The sequence below is a fragment of the Pezoporus wallicus genome, unplaced genomic scaffold (assembly GCF_028554395.1).
Source record: "Pezoporus wallicus isolate ANWC-B61680 ecotype Strahan unplaced genomic scaffold, APGP_CSIRO_Pwel_v1 contig_8188, whole genome shotgun sequence".
Lineage (NCBI taxonomy): Eukaryota > Metazoa > Chordata > Aves > Psittaciformes > Psittacidae > Pezoporus > Pezoporus wallicus.
Genome location: NW_026640104.1, coordinates 723610 through 745136, shown reverse-complemented (window position 1 = coordinate 745136; position 21527 = coordinate 723610). Strand labels below are relative to the sequence as shown.

General features: G+C 43.7%; 1 long non-coding RNA gene across 1 annotated transcript in view; it reads right to left on the bottom strand.

Annotated features, from left to right (window-relative positions):
- Positions 1 to 21527, bottom strand: part of LOC130603480 (uncharacterized) — a 37551-nt gene continuing 16024 nt past the window's right edge. Inside the window, exons 3-4 of the long non-coding RNA XR_008973190.1 lie at positions 2486 to 2631; positions 1 to 181 (exon numbers count right to left, since the gene is read on the bottom strand). This is a non-coding gene — a long non-coding RNA (uncharacterized LOC130603480). The remainder of the gene's footprint in view (positions 182 to 2485; positions 2632 to 21527) is intronic.

The window sequence follows — 21527 nt, the reverse complement described above, 5'->3', positions numbered from 1 at the left end:
CACAGACATTCCATCCTGTGGAATGCATGGTTGCTTTCTAACACAGGCTGAGGTGAGGATGGGCAATCACAGCACCCCAACACCCGTGGTGACTATTTCGGCTCTTCTTCCAAATCTAAGTCTGGGCTCTGAGCTGTGAGTTGGTGCTAGGAGAAAATTGCAGAAGGATTTGCTTTTCTAGCTGTAAAATTAAAAATAATTATTAAATAATTGCTTAATTATAATGAAAAAATAAAAAAATATCCATTAAAATATGGGTATGGTTCTCACTGGAATTAATGGGATATGTCTGTTTTAAAGAAATGCATTATTTTATTTTCCCCATGGTATCCTGGCAACAGACAACACACCCCTAAAATACAGATCACTAATATCATACCTTACACATCCTTCAGCTCTTGAGTATATCAACCTTCTAAGTGATAAGCTTGTTTGTTATTTTCCCAGTTTGGTTGGGAATTACCCATCTTGGCATGCATATCCTGGGAGTGCATCTGGGAGTTCCGGCTCAGCCTTTAATTGAGAACAATGCCTTTTTTCCCCTAGAATAGGCAAAAATTAATACTGAAACACAATGAGATAAATGTGTCAGAATTTGGTTCCCCACAAATGGCCTGTTACATTTTAATGATGCATGTGGCCAGCCAGTTTCCTTTTCCCTAACGCCATCCTTTCATCCCCGACACCATCCTTTTATCCCAAGTTGTATGTCCTTCAGCGCCCTAAATTATTCCTTTTTTATGTGTGATATTTATGCCCTCCAAGTACTTGTCGAAGGGTATCATCTCCCTCTTAGTCATCATTTAGCCAAGCAATATATATTAAGCTCCTTTAATCTTCACTCATAACTCAGCCTCTTCAGACCCTTAATCATTTTTATTGCTCTTCTATGAATTTCTCCCAGTTTCTGTACATCTCTTTGGCAATGAGGTACCCAGAATTTAATGCCTTATTTTAGGTGTGATCTCCCTGCAGCAACACAAAAGATGTTACCTCCTGCTACTTTTATCTACCACTGATTCAATAACATGCTGGAATCACGAAGTAGCCGGGAATCAATTAAAATAGATTTTAAATGGTTCAATGCTCAGAATTACCATAATGCTTCTGTGGCACCGCACGCAATGAGAAGGCTTCGAGCTGTTTGAAGCCTGCTGCTTTTGGAAATGCATGTGTGTGACTTCTAGGGCAGGCAAAGCTTTTAAACCTGCTGCATGCACAGCTCTGTGATTCTCTAAAGGAGTATGAACAAGGAGTTATACTTTAGAAGACGAATGGAGATGGGGTTCAAATTGGCAGCAGAAATAGCTCCTATGTGCTGATTGCCTGGGGGTTTCACGCTGCTTCTCCTATCACTCTTGGATATGTGACACCAACCAAGGGCTCATCACAGAAACAAAACTAGGTGAGCCAGCAGCCAAGGAGCTTGACATTGGTTGGTTCAGGCTCTTATTCAATTGTTCTGTTTGCTTTAATAAAGAAAAACAGAAAGTCTTTGGAAATTGGTAACTTTGATTAACGTCGGAGATGTCTAAGAAGCAGACAGATGATGGAAAGATCATAGAATCATAGAATCCCAGCCTGGTTTGTGTTGGAAGGGACCTTAAAGTTCATCCAGTTCCAACCCCTGCCACAGACAGGGACACCTTCCACTAGAGCAGCTTGCTCCAAGCCCCTGTGTCCAACCTGGCCTTGAACACTGCCAGGGATGGGGTAACCACAGCTTCTCTGGGCACCCTGTGCCAGCGCCTCAGCACCCTCACAGGGAAGAGCTTCTGCCTAAGAGCTCATCTCAGTCTCCCCTCTGGCAGGTTAAAGCCATTCCCCTTGGCCTGTCCCTACAGGCCCTTGTCCCAAGCCCCTCTCCAGGTTTCCTGCAGCCCCTTTAGGCACCGGAGCTGCTCTCAGGTCTCCCCTTCAGGAGCCTTCTCTTGTCCAGGCTGACCCAGCCCAGCTCTCTCAGCCTGGCTCCAGAGCAGAGCTGCTCCAGCCCTCGCAGCATCTCCATGGCCTCCTTCCAGGGGGACCCCAGTCATCCCTCCCGTCTGCTCTCTGGGCAGTATTAGGGCAGGGAGGGCCAAAATCTGTAGCCCAGTATGAGGTCCCATTCTGTTATGCTTTTCCACACTCCATTTTAGCCGAAACAGTACATGGCTAAGGGAATAACATGGTCAGCAACTGCTCCCATAGGTGTGACATCACCTGTGAGGTCAATGCATGAGGTCAGCCTGCTTTTCAAAGAGGGCTTACTTGTGCAGAGGTGGTCTGTGCCATGCTTCCTCCCTCAGGACCAGAGGATGGGCCCTGACCTTGTACGGCTCAAGGAGATGAATTTCCAAGCATGCTTTTGCTAGCTTAGGCTTCATTTGAGATAGACAAATAAAGTAATATACTTGCTAGATGTTATATGGAAAAGATCAAGATAGATCAACTGTCCTTACCTTCAAAGTTATGAAAACCATTACTACAAAGATAAATCACATACCTCCTTGCTGACATAATGATGAATGTTCTCTCCAAGTGTTATTCTCTCTGATAATTTCAGGAAAATGAATATTCCTGTTTGGTTTTGTTGCTAACTCAGGCCTCGTTACAAAGCCATTTCAATTTGCAATCATTCTTCCAGTACACCTGCAATGATAGAACTGATAAACACCTTCCTATATTATAATTCTTAATGACTACCCGCAGAATTTTGGCTTTAGGAAGAATACCAGAGATGGCAGAAAGCAGAGAGATAAAATTCAGCCTCCATCATACAAGCTGAGGAAATAGCATGGGAGGGATGAATTTCATACATATATTATCTATTCTTAATGCACATTTTTCCTGTTCAGTTTCTACTCATATAGTTCGAACACTGCTATACTTGAAGCTGCGAGGGATCTCTCAGTTTCTCCTTGTGCTGGTTTCTTCCTCTCTCCTGATGCCTGAAAGTTGAAACAGAACAACAGAGCTTCTGCACGTAGGTAATATCTTGCTGAATCAGGCAGTTTGGTGCAAAGCCAATTCCTGTGACTCCTGTGGTCTCGCATGAGAAATTGCTCTTGTTGAATGAGCGTTGACCATTTAATATACGTTGCTCATGACTCACCATATATTTTCCAAGAGCACTTTGAGGTATTTTGATCTGTCTCTACTTTTACAACCTAAACATATTCCCTGGGTATTTATTCAGCTCTGCATTCTTTTGCTCACACACATTTCCAGGGGTTTTATGCAGGAGTGAAGAAGAAACCTAACCATTGCAGGCAGCTCACTTAATTCAGCACAGTCCTGTCCTTTCCAGTTCACCCACCTGCAAAATGGGAATAATAAGAACTTAGGGAGAGTATTCACATGTCTAGCTTCAGACCTCTAATGTTAGTCTCTCCAGAAAGAAATAGCTTCTAATTGAAATGTTTTGAATGGGCTTTCTAATGGAACCTGCTTCTCTCTGCTAACAGTAAGGGAGACCCAAGTTCTCAGCCCAAGCACCCCTACATCAGGCACTTCATGCCAAAAGCCAGCCACTGTGAGCATCCTTTTTCATACCTCATCCTGAAACCATTTCCATGGTCAGCTTTCCATTGTGGAGCAGTATCTGATTAACTCAGCAGTTTTCCACATATGCAAAGTGGAGTGGGTTGCGGGATGAAGACTTTGCATAGCCCCAGCTATCAGTAATGGAGAATGAATCAGTATTTCAACAGCACTTTACATGTATTAAGCTCGGTGAAAGTGCTATTAATTATCAATATGGTCAGTCATTATCATTCATTAGTGGTTAGAGATAACTCAAGATCTTTGTGTTTCAGTCTCTTGGTTGCAACTGTGTGATATCAAGCAAGTCACTTTGCTTCTCTTGTCCTCATTTTTCCTGTCATTAGGATATCTGCCTCATTCTTAAGTGTGATGTGAACCTTAATTAGGCTTGAAAAGAGCTTTGAGAATTGCTGGTGAAAAGTGAAATATTAATGTCAACCGTTACTATAGAGCAGATGAGACAGAGCAATAGTCTCAGCCTTATTCAAAGAGGTCGGACTGGTGCCATGGAGCACTTCAATGCCTTATGAATTCTACCCAGAAGTAGCCAGTTCTCCTCAAAGTGAGAGCCAAGAAGCACCACCAGGGAGTTCAGATTTGGAAAACCTATCTCTACTGCTTTTCTTCTAGCTGTGCAGGCAAACTGCCCATTGGTATGCAAAAATGGATATTAAGGCATCTAAATATCTCCCCCGGACACAAAAATGCAATTTGTGAGTGCATTTCACATAGAAGGACTGGTAGAGAAGTTAATCTTTATTTCTGAAAATCTCCTCTTCAGTGTTTAGCCTTTGTGTTGATGATATGAATTAGATCCCTACTACAAACGAGCCTCATGTCCCAGAAACTAATGTGCTTTGCTCAAGAACCAAGGCTTTCTGCGTTTCATCATCATTCTCATCGTTAATGATTCTGCTTTCCTGGCACTGATGAGAAACGTTTATTTCCCTGGAGTATTTCTGGATGGAAAAATTATCACGTTAGTTGTGGGCAATTGAAGCTGCATTAACTTGCCAAGGCTATACTGCCATATTTAATCACTCTGTTTGGAAACCTGGCCACCTTCTTTCACACCTCTGTTGCCATGATACCCTCTGGCCATCCTTAATTTATGCAATTCATTTTTAGGCTGAAGACAGTGGCTGCCAGCTTCTGACTGCTTGAAAGCATAATAGCAAGATAAAATGGGAAAATGACAGTGACATAAAACCTACTCAGAGGCTTGAGAATGCAGTTTAAGGACTGTTACGAATGGGAGTGGTGGAGAGAGGGGCAGGTTAGCAATGCCAGTGTAGAGAGGTGAATGGGCATGCTGGAATCTACATAGTCCTGTAAAATGCATCTGTGTATGTCACTTTTATTCAATGCTAGTAACACTGTCACAATGCTGTGGGGAAAAAAAAAGGTGATGCTGACAGTGAGGTGAAGCTCTTGCACAGTTCCTTAAGCTCTTCTGGGGTCATTGACTGAGTTAGCATAAGTGCCCACAGTGATACAGCCACATTTTCTTATTTATATCTACCACCCTCCTTGCATCTCCCAGTCAGAATCTGAGAAATACATTATTCTAGGCTACAATAATTTCTTCTTCATTTCAGACATCTCATTGCTTCTGCTCTCCATTCTGTTATAAAATCCATCTACCTTCCCCAAACTGGAAAGCCATACTCAAAATCTGCACAATGTTCTTTGCACAATGATTTAACCTGCCAGAGGGGAGACTGAGATGAGCTCTTAGGCAGAAGCTCTTCCCTGTGAGGGTGCTGAGGCGCTGGCACAGGGTGCCCAGAGAAGCTGTGGCTGCCCCATCCCTGGCAGTGTTCAAGGCCAGGTTGGACACAGGGGCTTGGAGCAAGCTGCTCCAGTGGAAGGTGTCCCTGCCCGTGGCAGGGGTTGGAACTGGATGAGCTTTAAGGTCCCTTCCAACACAAACCAGGCTGGGATTCTATGACCCAGTGAGTTATATATCCACACATACACACTTTTTGTTGTGATGTTACTGTGGTTTGGCTAATGTAGCAGCATCAGCTAATGCAGATTCTCTGTGAATTTGACCACACACTTCCCTCCACCAAAAGAAAGTTGCATTAATGCGCTGTCAGGCTTGAGCTCTGCCATCTGCTAAACCAGGAGACCTTGAAGTTAAATTCACTATCAGAACCAGTGCTTGGCTGCTCTGCAGTTGCCAGCTGTAGCTTTTTACTTTACTGTTTATTCTGTTAAATTTATGCCTTAGCATGTAAAAACGTCCACAAACTATAAAAGCAAATGAGCAATGTGACAGGGGTGAGCACAGTGAGGACAGTAACTTTGAAATTATCAGATTTTGAAGGCTTAAAAATCTCAAGGCTTAACCTTATGTAAAGCCTTGGCTTTTAAATTTCAAATCTCTATTCTTAGCACTCCAAATCTTGCAATACTCTTATTCCCTCTGACTGCACTTTCAGCACACTAGGGTATTTCTTGTATTGGACTAACAATGTACCTCAAGTTTGAGAGCTCTTTATTGAGAATAGGCTATTCTCTCTGTTGTAGAACATAGGACAACTGGTATTAATTGTTCCGACAGGAGCTTTTAAGTCAGGACAGCTACTACGTGGGGTAGTAAAATCAGGCAAAAAGCTTTGGTGCTCGCTTTCACATGCTCCCACTCCCAAATTCAGCCTACATATGAACAAAGAAAAATGCTTGGGAAATACATAGGGATGCAAAAATCACTGGTTTCGGTAATTTAGTTGTAGGTGACTCTTCTTTTAGTGCAGATACAGGAGGGATCAAACTTCTGTGTCATTGACTCATTTATTAAATGAGTGCATTTGCTTCCATAAACTTTCCTTCTCTGGTACCTGCAAGTTCAGGATTTTGTCCACTTGTCCAAGACTTCCAGTGATTCATAGCAAGCAGCAAGACCTCTGGAAACGTTTGTTGTGTTTCCCATGGTCATGGAGATCAAATGCAGGGATCTTTCACAGCCTGTCGAGTGTCTCTGAGCCAGGCCAGGGAACTGCTCCTGCCTTGCACATATGGGCTGGAGCTGTGCAGGAGGTCTGATGTGCCTTGAGCCGTCTGAACTGACCGTGCACTTGCAGATTCCCTGTGGACAGGATGTCTGTGCCTTCCTGGAAGTTCTCAGCTCCCTGAGCACGGGACTGTCCTGGAACATGACCTCTGGTTCTGCTTCTTTTACCACATAGGAGCAGAACCATGGGCTAGCACAGCCATCACTATCAAACCAGGGGTGAAGCTGGTCTGGTGTATCCTGGCTGCAGCTAGCCTGCTGCAATCTCAACTGGTGTACAAGCCATAGGGAAAAACGGTCTAAAAGGAAAGCTGTTTGAATGAGAAAATGCAGACCTGCCTAGAAAGGCTGCTCTAGCACTGTTGTTATTTTTTTCTTCTGAATCAAAAAAGAAATGTCAGTCTGACCCATATGTTGGAATCCACGCAGAACCCTCAAAGACCTATATACAGGCTGGAAGAAAAGTGCCCATATGGTGTCTTCATTCATTGCAGTGCTGGTAGGCAGCAGAAATACCTCAGGGATAAATTGGAGGTGAGAAGATATTTTTAATAAGACAGACTGCAGTGATCTATAAGAGGAAATAATCATTGACCCTTTTTACAAATATCTATATCTCTATCTCATATACTTTCCTTTCCAGTGCTGGCAGGGAAAAATAGAAAAGAAAGGTTTCTTGTACTATCAAACACTGAGTAAATTTCCCAGTTACTGGTGTTCTACTCTATCAAGGTTACTGTTAACTTTATTAATATTCGTTTCCATTTATACTACTGCAAAGTCATTAATGTGATAAGAGTGTTATTATCCTTAGAACAATAAGTATTTATTAAAAGCATGTACAGTGAAAATTGGTAATATGATGAAGCATTATGAAGTAGAATGCAATGAATCCCTTAGGAAGACTAATAAAGATTTCTGGCTCTTCTTATTCCTCCCAACAACTTCACAGTATTAAGAAAAAAAAGCAAGATAACAGCTGAAGTCGCTTATCAGGATTTGCAAGTGTTCTGAGTGTTCATCCCCAGTGAGAGCTGGAGGGATCCATTTCTAGACGATGATTATTGTCTGCCCTTTTAGCAAGGAACTGTCTTGCAGGTTTTGTTTAATTAAACTGCTGCTGTCAATTACTGCCTGCAAAGAACATCAAAGTATGGAATGGTGAACTTGGGAAGGCACTCGGCAGTCACTGGGATGCTGTGAACCCCCGCTGCACTCCCTGTACATTAGCTGAAGGTGGGAAGTCTGTTGCGGGATAAAATTCCCAATTTGTATCCATTTTGCACTTTCTTCAAGGAAATAAAAAAGATGGGGCACCATCAATTAAAACACCATCATTCCCATCCCAACTCAGACTATTTGCTTCAGTCCCACACGCTTGGTGTTTGTCAAGCCTTTCCTGTTGTCCCAGTGACTGCTTCCTCCCGGGGGACCCCGCTCCAGCCAAACCTGGCGCTCCTCTTCCTCCCGCTACTGGCACTTCCCTCTATTTCCAATTCTGTAATCCCAGTTTCATTCCCGCTCTTCTTTTGTTTTGTTTTCCAGGACAAGAAGTGTTTCTCTTTCTGCTCAGCTATTTACCCAGGCTCCAGGGCCGGCAGCTTCGCGAAGGTAGCGCACTCCCAAAACACCGGCAAACAAAGAGCAGTCCTTTCCGCCCGTACACCGTGTTCCCTTAGAGCTCGGCTGGAGACTTCCTCAGGCAACATGAAGTCTCACTGACAGGCTGCAGCTGAGCCTGGCAAGTGCTGCTCCTGGGGAAATGACAATCTTCTGCTTGCTTTTCAACTGGTCACCAGCTGAGCAATGGCTCCTGCTTCTTTCTGCTTTTGGAGAGATGAAAAGCTGACCTCTGATAAACTTTCTGGGCCAACAACCTCTTATACTCACAGCCACTGTGTACTGCAGCTTGGTCATTAGCTGCTCCAGAAATTCTCCCCTTTATTCCAAGTCTCCTCTATGTTTTCCAAATGCTAGCCCAAAAGAACATGCAAGGACAAGTGCGAGTGACACGGAATCAGAAAGTCCTGGAATGGTTTGGGTTGGAAGGGACCTTAAAACTCATCCAGTCCCAACCCCTGCCATGGGCAGGGACACCTTCTACAAGAGCAGCTTGCTCCAAGCCCCTGTGTCCAACCTGGCCTTGAACACTGCCAGGGATGGGGCATACATAGTCTTGAGTTGGATGCAATCTTTCACCGAAGTCACTGAATCCTTAGAAAGATCCAACCACAAAAGTTCCACCACTAAGTCATTTTCTTTTTTGGAGTGTATTTTTTTTCTGCAGGGAACTCTTTTCAGTGGAGTCAAAGGCATTGTGCTCTTTCTGATGGACATCCCCATCAGCTCAGAATGGAGGATAACTGATTCTGGGAGAAGATTTTCATGATGTGTGTGGGTTGTACAGTCAATGTAGTATGTACCCGGACTCCAGGCTTTATTTTCAAGGTGTACAAACATATGAAATACCATTACAGTGAAGTGTAATGTTAATTAAGTTCTGTTTTCCTCCTGTCTGGTTGGCCCAGCATGGTTCACTGATTTTATTTGTGGGTAGATTGGACCAATGTAGAAGTATTTACTTGAACATCTGCTCATCCCACACATCCGTAAACCTTTATTTTCAGTATGTTTAGCAATGCTTTCGTCACAGGAGGTAATCTAATGTCCCAGTCTGCTCTTTTGCAGAGGTGTGTTATTGCCCAGAGCCACTCAGGGTGTGCTGCTGTCACTCAGCTCTGCTTACCCTTCCTGAGATGCCACTGCATAGCTGCTGGTCCTACAGAAACTGCTGAAATTTCACTGTATCTTTTTAGCAGTCCCTCTATTCCAGCTCTTTCAGATCACAAAGGCTTTTTTTTGGTGCCTGTGCTTGCAAAAAACATATAAAGTGTTGGCTCATAGGAGCTTCTGTGGTCGGAGATCTGATGGTACCCATGAGACATGGACATCCGAAGCCATGTTTCACACTCTCCTCCCTGGGTACTACCGTGTACTTGCAGAGAATTATAATGCCTGTGCTCACTCACAGTTCTGCTCTGGAGGATGAAGAGAGGGTCAGGTACCCTGGCATACACAGTCTGGTTAGGATACAGAGCTGAGAGGAGAAAGGATGGCAAACGCTCCTCAGGCTACACTTGACATAGGACTTTGCCCTTTTAAGTCATAACTTCCAGCAGTTACAACACCATTGTCAATACCAATCTCACATGTACTTGGAAAGCATCACTCCACTAAATATTTCCTACAGTACATTAATTTTACTGTTAAGGTCCTGAGCAGATTTTTCCTGTTTCTGGTAGTATGCTTCCTTTACATCGGAGATGTTACTTTGGATAACAAGAACATGAACATGATAAAACATAGAGGTGAAAAAACCACAGCTAAAGTGACAGGGGTTTTTTACACCCCAGATGCCTTCATTTTTTCGTTACTACTTGAATTCTCTCTTTTCTCCATATTACAGATTTAGCTTTGATCCATCCTGGTGGAATCAACAATTTTCTGTAGTTCTTTTCAGTCTGAGCCCTTTTTGTGATAACAACTAAAACAGAAAGAAAACAAGATTTGGATGATATTTATATGTGGTTGGGCTATTGATCTCACAGCCCAGGAAATGAAAAATAAGATGAAATGAGTGTGATCTTTAAATTTGATTCAGAGGAGGGGGTCAGGATGAAGCCAATGTGGAGTGCGATTGTGCAGGGACTCCAATCACCTCAGAAAATCAAATTGTGGTGTTTGTATGAGATAAATTCAGCTTCTTGAACTCACTGGGGACCTGTTTTTCTCCAGAGAACACTTACACCCTTTTTAATTTACGTTACTCATGTTACCTACGTGTTGCAGAGTGATGGCAGTGCACTCTGTGCCTGCAAGAAAGATGGAGAGGGGCTTTGGACAAGGGCCTGTAGGGACAGGCCAAGGGGAATGGCTTTAACCTGCCAGAGGGGAGACTGAGATGAGCTCTTAGGCAGAAGCTCTTCCCTGTGAGGGTGCTGAGGCACTGGCACAGGGTGCCCAGAGAAGCTGTGGCTGCCCCATCCCTGGCAGTGTTCAAGGCCAGGTTGGACACAGGGGCTTGGAGCAAGCTGCTCTAGTGGAAGGTGTCCCTGCCTGTGGCAGGGGCTGGAGCTGGATGAACTTTAAGGTCCCTTCCGACACAAACCAGGCTGGGATTCTATGATTCTGGCTTGCAAGGGATGGTTCCTGTCTTGAACACCTCTGTTCCTACTCATTCACTAAACTCCAGCTTTGATCCCACTTCTTTTGACTAAGGGCTTTCCCTGAGGACAGTAGAGAAGGACTTGCAGCAGGTTTTTCTCTGAACCTGCTGCAATGAAAATGTGCCTGTTTCTGGCAGAAGTTCCTCATATCCCACCACCAGCTGCTCAGACCTCATCTCACCTAGAACTTGGCTCGGTGTAGCAATCATGAGGCACACTGGTCCGAAAGGAAGAGCTGATGCCTGTCTGATGATGTGCTGGGAATTTTCTCTTCCGTTTTCTACTGTATAGCATTCTTCCTTCCCCAGCCTGCCTTTAAGACTCTAATTAGTGGCCTAATTACCACTCCCATGCCATGCACTAGCTGACCTTTGCTGGCTCGTGTTCTCACTCTGTCTTCCCTTGTCAATATAACTTTGTGCCATAGGTCTGCAAGGTCTATACTGCTTCCCTCATACACCATGTCACTGCACTCTACTCAATGGCTATTTCTATTTCATACTCCAACAAAATTGAACTGTGAAAGAACTGTAAATTTCCAACCTTGAGAGGATCTTCATTAAGCAACAACTCACTGCACCTACTTGGTATTATCCTCCTGTTAGCTGTTTGTCACGCGACGTGCGTTCCCCCCACTCAGCTTGCTGTGTCAGTTCTACTCAGCTGACAGAGCTGCTGCTCACCACGTAACTGTACGTTATATTGTGTTTTCTGATCCTCTGTCTTCAATATAAAAGCCACAGCACCTACTTATCCTCTTTAAATTTGGTTCAAACCGTGTGCTATCGCACTGTTGTTACCAGATGTCAGCAAGCATTATTTCATAGGACCACATCCCGATACTGTCCTACAGGAATAGCTTTTTATGGCTTCAACACCACTGCTGTTGCTAACGGCATTTCCACACAAAGATGTGCTGTCCAAAATAATGAGCTACGCTTAATGCATCGATGCTCTGCTCCTGACAGCGTCCCACCAGGATGCCTGGCAGCTGGGGTGCCTCCACAGCCCATCTGCCTCAAGTCTTGGGAACAGTTTGAGCTCTAGCTCCTTTGCAGATCCTACCTGCCCCTAGGGCAAGTGGTATCACAGCTCTCTGATAGGTGCATTATTAATTTCCAAGGCACAGTGCAGCTAAAAGCCAACCACCACCCTGGGAAGTGTGTCATAAAACAAATATTCCTTTCCTGCTGACATGCATTATTAAAGCCTTTCCCCTATAAATCCCACGTAGATAACATTCTCCCACCTTGTAAAATCAGCAATTTTCTGCTACCAAGGAAACAATTTCTTTTTCTCAATCCTATCTAAACTCCACCAACATGGTGACAGACACAACACTGCATCTGAGTTTGGTTTTGACAGCCTCATGCATTTCTAACTCTGTCAGCAAGAATAAATGTATGGAGCTTTTCATTTTTAAGGAACTCTGGAGCAAAATGGACTTCCTGGGACTTGCTTCACCAGACTTTATGCTGAAACATTTCCCACCATTTCCACCACTGCATCACTGCAAGGGTGAGGCAGGATTGCAGTGCCAGGATGAAACCCACACCAAGTGCCTTTTGAACAGAGGGAGTAAGGCTGGGATTAGAAAGATAGACATCAGAGATTCCCCAAAATATGCTTTTTCACCCCCAGAACATGTCAGGATTGATCTCACTGTGTATCATACCACACACACACACCCCCCGAGCCACTGCTGAGGTGGGTAGAAGGAACTTCTGCCTGCTGCATCCAACAGTCATCTCTTGTATGGGGGATATATAGAGAGAGAGATACGGATATACACCCTTGTATAGGGTACGGTGGCACAAGAGCTTTAGATACCAGCACATCTAACAGGACACATACTGGTACTCTTGGAAGATTCTACAAAAGCCCTGTTAATGCATGAGAAAAACAAACTGCAGGATGTAGTCTTGACCATGGGTACGTGGCCATTGCAGCCCTTGCTAAGACAGACCTGGAGCAAGACCTGGACAAGTCTGGTTTTGCAGCAGCAGAGTGTTTGAGGTGACATATGAATTTTGACTGTATTTTCTAGTTTCCTAATGCAACTGTCAATAGTTTGTTTCAATCAGATGTTACCTTCACTGCTTATTTGCTTTGGGTTTTTTAAACTGTAACACAAAAATACTGTTTCTTGATGATTATTGTATCAGGAAAGTTAACGTTTTCTTCCAGTTTTGAATGAGAAGAAATTAAGACTTTCCAGCATTTGCCTACAAAATGAAACTGTTATTTTCTAAATAGCTCTACCCAGCTACCAAGACATCAGAAAATAATGTCCTATTTCCAGCCATCATGAGCCTATGCAGGTATACAAATATATTTCTGATAGAGGCCTATGGGATTATTCATTCCAGAAAGCTATGTAATGCCTCTCTCGTGTTCATTTCTAGAGCAATCAGGAGATTTAAGTTAGTAGGTCATTGCTATTTATCTGTTCTCTAGTGCATAGAGTGCATCTCCTGTGTATTACAAAGCTGCCAGCGAAGCATGCAGTATCAACAGACCTTACCGGGGTCCACATGTGAGCACAGATTTTAAATACAGACATTTCCTTTTTCCTTTAAAGCTGAAATTAAATTCAAGAAACCTTTATCTACATTATCATGTATTCAGGGATCAGCCTGAAGCCAAAACACATTTGTTTCATATTATGGGGGGGGACGGGGGACGGGGGGGGACAGCTTGTTCTCCAGCTCAGCAGAGACAAATCACTCAACATAAGTTCCCTGTATTAAAGCCACTGCTTCTCATTGCCAATACAGCATTCCCAATAAGAAGAAAAGATACTTTCCTTTTCCTCCTCGTTCTCACAATTCACACAAGGTTTAGCCTATGCTATTATATCTACTTCGATACTGAAAAGCTTAAACAGAGAGTTACAGAAGCAAGCTCCTGTAGTGGTGAAAAGGGATGGGCTAGAACCACTCTACATAATTATACCAGGATATCAGGGCAAAATCGGTCACCTCCAAGTCCATCCTGTCCATGAAACAGCTGCATGAATATTTGAGTAAGATCTTCAGGGAGCTGATGTACCCATTGAGAAGGGTGCTACCAAGCAGCTCATCGTGTATCTATACTGGGAGTATCTGCAGTCATTGAAGAATTGTATGGGGGACTGCACTAACAGGGAGATGGCAAGATGCTGTTTAACTAGCTAAAGCAAAACAGTAAGTATGCCAGGCCTAAGAGCTCACCACTCTTCAGTGTTGCTTTGCCTCAGCTAAAACCTGTAACAAACTACTTGTCTTGTGTCTGGGAAGAAACCCAGAACCTGCATCCATTAGAAAGGACCCGCAGTGTAGTCCTGCCATGAGCACCAATTAAAATTCCTTCATAAGAAAACCAGCTTTGGGTTGTTTGGGGGTATTTTTTCCAGTCTGCTATTATAAATAATAGCAAGGAAAACCAAAGTTTTTCATTTGTGCAAACGATTTGACAAAGCTGTGCTTCATCCTTGCATAAATATTGCTCCTGTAACACTGCCAAGGAATGGCCTTGAACGTCTGCAGCCAAAAAGCCAGACCTGCTCCTATCTGAGTCCATGCGACCTACACATAATTCATGCTTGTGGCTGGTATTCCAGCTCTTCAAAACTTGTCCATGATCCCCTTCTGACTGGGAATCCAGACTGCCATTCCCTGACTTCTGTGGAGCGTTTCAGGGGCAGCCAAGTTTTGAAGGAGAAATACTGTTATTAGACAAACTAACAAAGCTGGAGAAAGGGCAAGCTTTACAAATAAGCAGTTCCTTTGTGACCATTTGGCCTTGCGTGCCTGGGTGCTTATCTGTTCTTTTACAGCAATCTAGTATAACATAAACTCTCTCCCCCTAAAAGCCATTGCCTCACTTAAACCATGGCTAAAATACCATACATAATCGCACAAATGATGGTGGAGACAAGGAGAAGAGATTCTGTTTAACTAAAGAAGGATAACTTCATACAGAATGAACATAATCTGTTTGTGTTCCTCATTTCAGCTTTCCCAGTTGGTTGCAGCCTGCATTCAAGTGGAGAAGGGAGAGAAACTCCAGGCACAACCCAGCTGGAGGTGAGATCTATAGGATGTGTCTCAGCTCTAAAGTTTCTATTGAATCTCTACCTCCCATATCTCATTTGATTGATAGCAAACCCTAACTGTCAGACACAAGGCTTTTCCCTGTGCTTCTGGAAGCTAGAAGGTTCAATTGACTTCCATGAGAAGTGATGTGAGAATAAACGCAGGCTGAAGCTTGAAAACCTGCAGGCATTTTTGGATTCTGTCACTTCATAACCCATGAGCTTGCAGATTTGAAGATAAAATTACAGATGGACTTGAACTGAAAACTCCCATACGACAAGCTCCTTGATTTTGGTGAGGTGTCCAGACTAGACTTTTCATTCCAAGGTAGTGCTTACTTACCTACATTCCGATCTCAACTTCAGAAAGCCACACACAGCATGAACTGCTGAAGAACTACTTACTATTTCCCTAGGTAGAGAATCATCTCCTCTTAAGCATAAGCAGGCTAAGGAGAAACTCCAGTGAAGCATAAAAATCTTCTAAGTTAAAAGAAAATGGTTTTGTACAGGAGATACATGCAAATGGTTCATTACTTTTATAGATATCTGCAGATGACTTTGTGATCATAAAATCTTGAACACAGAAAGCTTCTGGACACGCCTTCTCGTGCTAAGGAAGGTAAATGCTGGGGGAGGTCTGTCTGCCAAGGAATTTTTAGTTGTCCTGTTAATAGCCAGTGCTTTTAGTATATCTGTTAAATATAATGAGCAGAGCTGGCATTACAGCAACTTCCTGCATAGAAAAGACTGTGGGCACATAATGATGTGGGTTTTTTTTTCCAAATCTCCATTATTGTCCAGGTACAGGAAAAAATCCAGTTATGGTTCACTGCAACACCAGATGTAAAGCTCCTGAGTTATTTACAACTTCAGGTCATCAGAACTGCAACAGGCAAGGAACGAAAGTACAAGGGAGAGGGAGATCTATTTATAATGAAAATCCACAGGAAAGCTGAACCTAAAAGAGAAAATCTCATTTTAAAAGACAATGTATGGTAGTTAAACTGCCCCATTACTTCTTTGTTTTCAGATGCAACCCAGTCTTACTCACGAGTGCAGTGCTATCCTGAAGAATAACTTCCCAAATGCCAAGAAGACAGAGGATTGCATTGCCTTTGTCCTTTAACTGATTTTCCACATAGTAATTATCATTTTCTGCCAGAAGCAGGAGAGCAAGCACAGGTCTCCATCCCACGATTGCTTCTGTGACTCACATGTATAATTGTCTCATGTTAACTGTAGTTCAGGGAAATGAGAACTCGAATTGTCAGGTTAAAGAAGTTAACTTTTCTCAGGTTAAAGAGAAGTGTAAGGAATGTCTTCCTATGAATTAAAAAGTTCATATCCATCTACAGTAGATTAAGCATTATATATACAGCAGCATAAAAAACAGTGTGAGACATGAGTCGTGTCTAGTCTAAGTATTTGTGTCCCATCAGTGGCCTCATTATTTAGACTTGCCCCTCTCCATCTGCTGCAGACACTTCCTCCATTAGCAACCAGTAAAGATTAACACTTGTTATGGACTGAAGTGACACAAAATACAGAATTTTCATGCTGAGAAGTGTACTCTGGCATTGGAGATAACCCAATCTAGTGAAAGATGTGGCCCCTCTGATTATGCATCACTTTCAGGGCCTTTTCAATGGGCAAGGCCTTAGCCCCACGTTATCAATAGACATCACTATGCCCAATCAATGAAAATAGTTATATTATTCTGGTTTGTAAGATCAGGAAATGGTGAAACAGTGAAACTGTTTCAGGGAAGCATATTTTACATAATGTTCTTCTCAGCCCTGAACCAAAAACACTGGGAATAGCCTGGAGGAGATCAGCTTTCATCCAGTTCCAAGAGAGTCTGGAAACACATTTAAACTTGCTAACCATCCTTTAACCTTTTCCCCCTTTTCTTTCCATCTACTGTGGTCCTCTCCACATGTGTCTCCTTCCTGTTTATTAGTTTATTTTCTTTTAATAAAAGAAGGAGAGATCGCTATGATAACTTCCCCCCAAGCCACAGACTCATTATGATGGGTTTGCCACAGGCAGGAGCACATCGCTGTGAGCTGCCACTATTACTCTTCTAGCTGACATGGTGAGATGGTAGATGGTTTCTCAATAGGTATGAAATCCTCTTGTGTCACAATTATTGCTTCTACATGCTGCCCCGTGAGCAGGATCCTGACTTAGCCTCCACTTCACTAGTCCAGCCTCTCTAACTAGTCCTCAGATAGGGCTTTTACTGCCTTGGAAAGTATAAAACCACATAACCCCCAAAACTGTGGCTCCCACCACTTTGGCTGCACATCCCTGTGCCTCCAGCCATCCAGCTAACACCTTCTTTGTGTCCCTTCACTTTGCCCATCTCTCTGAAACCCACTGAAATGGTTTTCTTCCCTGTTGCTTTGCAGCATCACAATGATGAGGAGTTGTACAATTTTGAAACCTAAAAGATTCTCTCCCTGTGGGGCTGCTCAGTTAAAGGGAAACCAAAGGTAGGGATAAAACAACGTACTGAGTGTGGGACCCTTTCTTTGCAAAATAAAGGGGTATCTGCCACATCTGTGGATCACACAGCTAACCCAAGAGAGGGGAAAAGTATCATTTCAGAGTGCTTTCCAAGTGACAAAAATACTTTCATATGAGCAATGCGTTCTTGACACTTGTATAGCATTTGCTGTCTCTAAACATTTAATAATTAATTAATTTAATGAAAAAGTGCTTAATCCTCTTAATGAACTTGTTACATCCTGAGTCCCTTGATTTACAATTAGAAAACTAAAAGAAAGTGAAAAGTAAATTCAGTCTTGTCCATTTTTGTGCCCTGGTGAATGAGGTACAGCAGCCACAGAGAAACATCTGGGCTGGTACAGCAGCTCTCTCCCATCTCCATCCCCTGGTCTGAGCACAAGCTGACAAACAATACAGAAAATGGCATAAATTCTGGGTTTCTTTGTTGAGTAAGTGTGCTCTGCAGGCTAACAGAAGTACAAATCCATTTAAAAGAGACACAATATTTGAGTGCCAAGTTTTAACTGGATGTACAGGAAACACTTCACATGCCATATCTAACATAGCCCCTGCTCTTAGTAAACCAGCTTCTTAAGCATGCTGATGTTGTTGCTCTTGTTAATGCATTTTAATTCCACTCTTCATGGTTTTGCACGCTCATGCATAGCCAGGGACATGGCCCTGAAGAAGTATTCTCTGGGAAAGGGTGCAAGAACCTAAGCAGATGACAGGATGGGGAGGGTGGTTTTCTTCTTGAATCAAGTAAACAATAATAATGCCACATACCATGTAATTACTACTGCTCCCTCTTTGCACTCAACGTGTCTCCAGGCTGGATTCATTCAGCAGGTAGAAAAGCATGAGAAGAGAAGGAAGGGGAAGGAAAGGGTGATACCTGCTCTGACAACTGCCAATTTTCCCTGTCGGCAGGAAGCTCATGAGCTGCATGCAGCTGAAAATATGGTAAAAATAAAGAAGCACCAGGTTCAAAGAGCTGTGGGTCTGGGCTTGGAGTGGGATGGGAAAATTCATCCCTATTTTGTTACCTTTCCCCATGGGACCAGGCCCTGGTGTGAGTACGCAGCCATACAGCAAGAAAAACCAGGAGCTAAATGTGCCTCCATCCTGCCAGAGTGACACTCCCAAGAGGAGATCAGCTCTTGCACGGAAAGCCAGAGGTTAACTATTGCGCAGGGGCAAGGAAGTGCTTTAAAGAGGGTCATTGCCATTGCGACTGACTAAAGATCATGGCAGGAAAGCAGCTTCCTCAAACAGGCTTTCGAAGGTCGCTCCTGTGTCAGCCCAGTCTCATTTGCAGTGGAGCAAAGTGCACCGTAGGCAGGCTTACCTATAATTAAAGACCTGCCGTTTACTACATGTGTATTCCTGAGACATCTGTAAGCATAATTACAGTGCACCACTTGAACAGCTTAATATGAGGCAGGCGTTCATCTTCAGTAGGAGATTGCTTTTAACGGTGCAGTGTACAGTAGAGTTTGGTGATAAGGCCAGAAGTTCACCTCATTATGTCTCTGTTGGCAGCCACTGTACTTAAACTTGCATTTTCATAGCTATAAGCCAAGCTTTCTGTTTTCCCTCCTCATGATGTCTCCTATTCCTCTTAATGCTTAATTCTCCATGCACTGCTCTGAAAGTTGAGGATACAGCCCCAAGCCTGTGCTCCCACTATCCAATTAACAGCAAAGAATGCTATAGAGCTTAGTGCCATTTCCTTATGTCTTCCCTCTTCATTACTTTGACATGTGCTGATAGCACTCCTTTGTTAGGTGAGGGGTATATTTAGTATCTCTATTTTTGCTAAAATAAGGCAAAATGACACTGTCTGTAGTGTGGCAAAAGGTATTCAGGAGATGGAAAGTAATTCCTGGCCACATTACTGCTCCTGTTTCCAAAGTGCTTAGCTTTCTCCGAGACATTCAGTAAGGCAAGTTGTGGGGAACTATTTGATGTCTGAGACACAGTTCTCACTGGGGGAATTTTTCAGCCTGGAAAAAGAGATTAAGGAACCAAATTAAGGATGTCCAAAAACCTGAGCTGTTTTCCAGGGAACTTTCATTTTTAACTGGTTTTCTGTTCGCTTTCCTGCTTGTCTCAAGTGTCACCCCCTCTCAGTTGGGTGTTTGCAACCTTAGGAGGGAATCTTTGCTTTATAGAACTGATCTGAGATGACTTCAGAATGTAGGGCCCAAAGGTGGGGACCTACCTTCAATCATTTTGGTGTGGAAGGAACCAAAGCTAGTTCCTTTCTTAAGATGGGAGTCCAGTTTTCACCCCAAATGAAAAGGCTGGAAAGATCTATAGGGTAAACTGAGGGATCCTACAAGGGTGATCTCCCTTTGCTGGAGGAGGCAGTGCTAGGTTTGAAACTAAAAAGCAGAACTGTGAAGGTTTCTACCATCACACAAAGTCTGCAGTGATTTTTTTTTAGCATGGCAAGCAGACAGAGAAAAGCAGCTGCCAAAATAAGGAACTGGCTTAGGAAGGAAGTGTTTTATGAACAAACTGTTGTCTTGCAGGAAGAGGTCAAATCTGGGTTGGGGAAGAAGATACAGAAAGACTCCATAGTCAGAGATGCTAGATATGATTGAGAGTGGAGAAAGAGAAATCAAGATATTGGTGCTTGCAAAAAGCCAAATGGAAATACCCACAGAGGTTAGAAGGAGAGAACACAGGTGGAGCAAGGCTGCTCCCATTTTGAGAAGCTCCTTTGCTCCTCCTTGCCTCCTAGACGGTAGCATTGATATTGCTGCTTTCCAAACCAAGGAGCACATCACAGTCCCCAGCAGCTCCTGCTACCCAGGCAGCACAGGAGGTTTGGTTTTATTGTCTCTCATGATAACAACATTCAGCAACAGATGACCCCCGGGTGACTGCATGAGCTTCCTGGGATAAGTCCTCTCTTGCGTGTGACTCCTTGCGTCATGGCCAAATACTCACCATCACAGACACCCCAAATGCACAATCCAGACACCGTTTTCCAGCCCGTGGAGAGCAGTTTGTGTCCATCTGGCTTACTCCTGTCACAAATGTGACTGTGGGAACTCACAGATTGTGCAACTCCCACTGCCCCACTGACTCACGGACCTCTTCCCCCAACTCCAATGAGCAGACCAAGCCTCTGGCTAGGTTTGGAGCAAGGGTTGTGTGAAAACCTTCATCAAGTGGAGACATGCTCAAGGTGGGATGTGCGAAACCTCCTGAAAACCTTGCTGCAGCTCCCTAATTGCACTCTGAAGAGCCATCAGAGGAAGGCACAAGGCCAAGGGGAATGGCTTTAACCTGCCAGAGAGGAGACTGAGATGAGCTCTTAGGCAGAAGCTCTTCCCTGTGAGGGTGCTGAGGCATTGGCACAGGGTGCCCAGAGAAGCTGTGGCTGCCCCATCCCTGGCAGTGCCCAAGGCCAGGTTGGACACAGGAGCTTGGAGCAAGCTGCTCTGGTGGAAGGTGTCCCTGCCCATGGCAGGGGTTGGAACTGGATGAACTTTAAGGTCCCTTCCAACACAAACCAATCTGAGATTCTATGATGATTCTATGACTGTGAGGCTATCAGCTGTCCTGCTCTTCTACTTTGCAACATGCAAAATGCCCTGATGGTCCAGATTTTGTTCTTGTGAATCCTTATGGCCACATGCTGCAGCATGGTGACTGTCCCATAGCATCAAAGGTTGGGAGAGTGAAAAATGGGTGGGATGATGCTGGTACCAGCTGTCCCATCTCTCTTGATGCTCAGGAAGAGGAGCTGCTACAGCACTTACACCTCTGCCCCTGACAGAGGGGGTGATCTTTCCAGTGTCAGGTGATGAGCATTCAAGACCTTAGGTTTAGGCTTCTTTTAGAGTCAATAAGAAGAAAAAGCTAGCAGAAATGGCCCCAGGGAAGTTCCTCTCTATGGACTTTACGGAGAGCTTAGAAACTGAGCTTAAATACAGATAAATACATTTTAGATGCTTGATGCTAAATAAGACGTGTTGCTCTCACAGTATGTGCTTTGAATGTGATCCATTGTGTTTGCTTTATCCTCACCCTCCAAAGCCTGTGAAAATATTGCAGGGATTAATTTCTCCCCAGGAGTTTTGAATGTCAGAATTGCATCCGAGTAGTGCAGACTGATAATATTTCTACACAGTCCTGCAAAATAAAAGTAAAT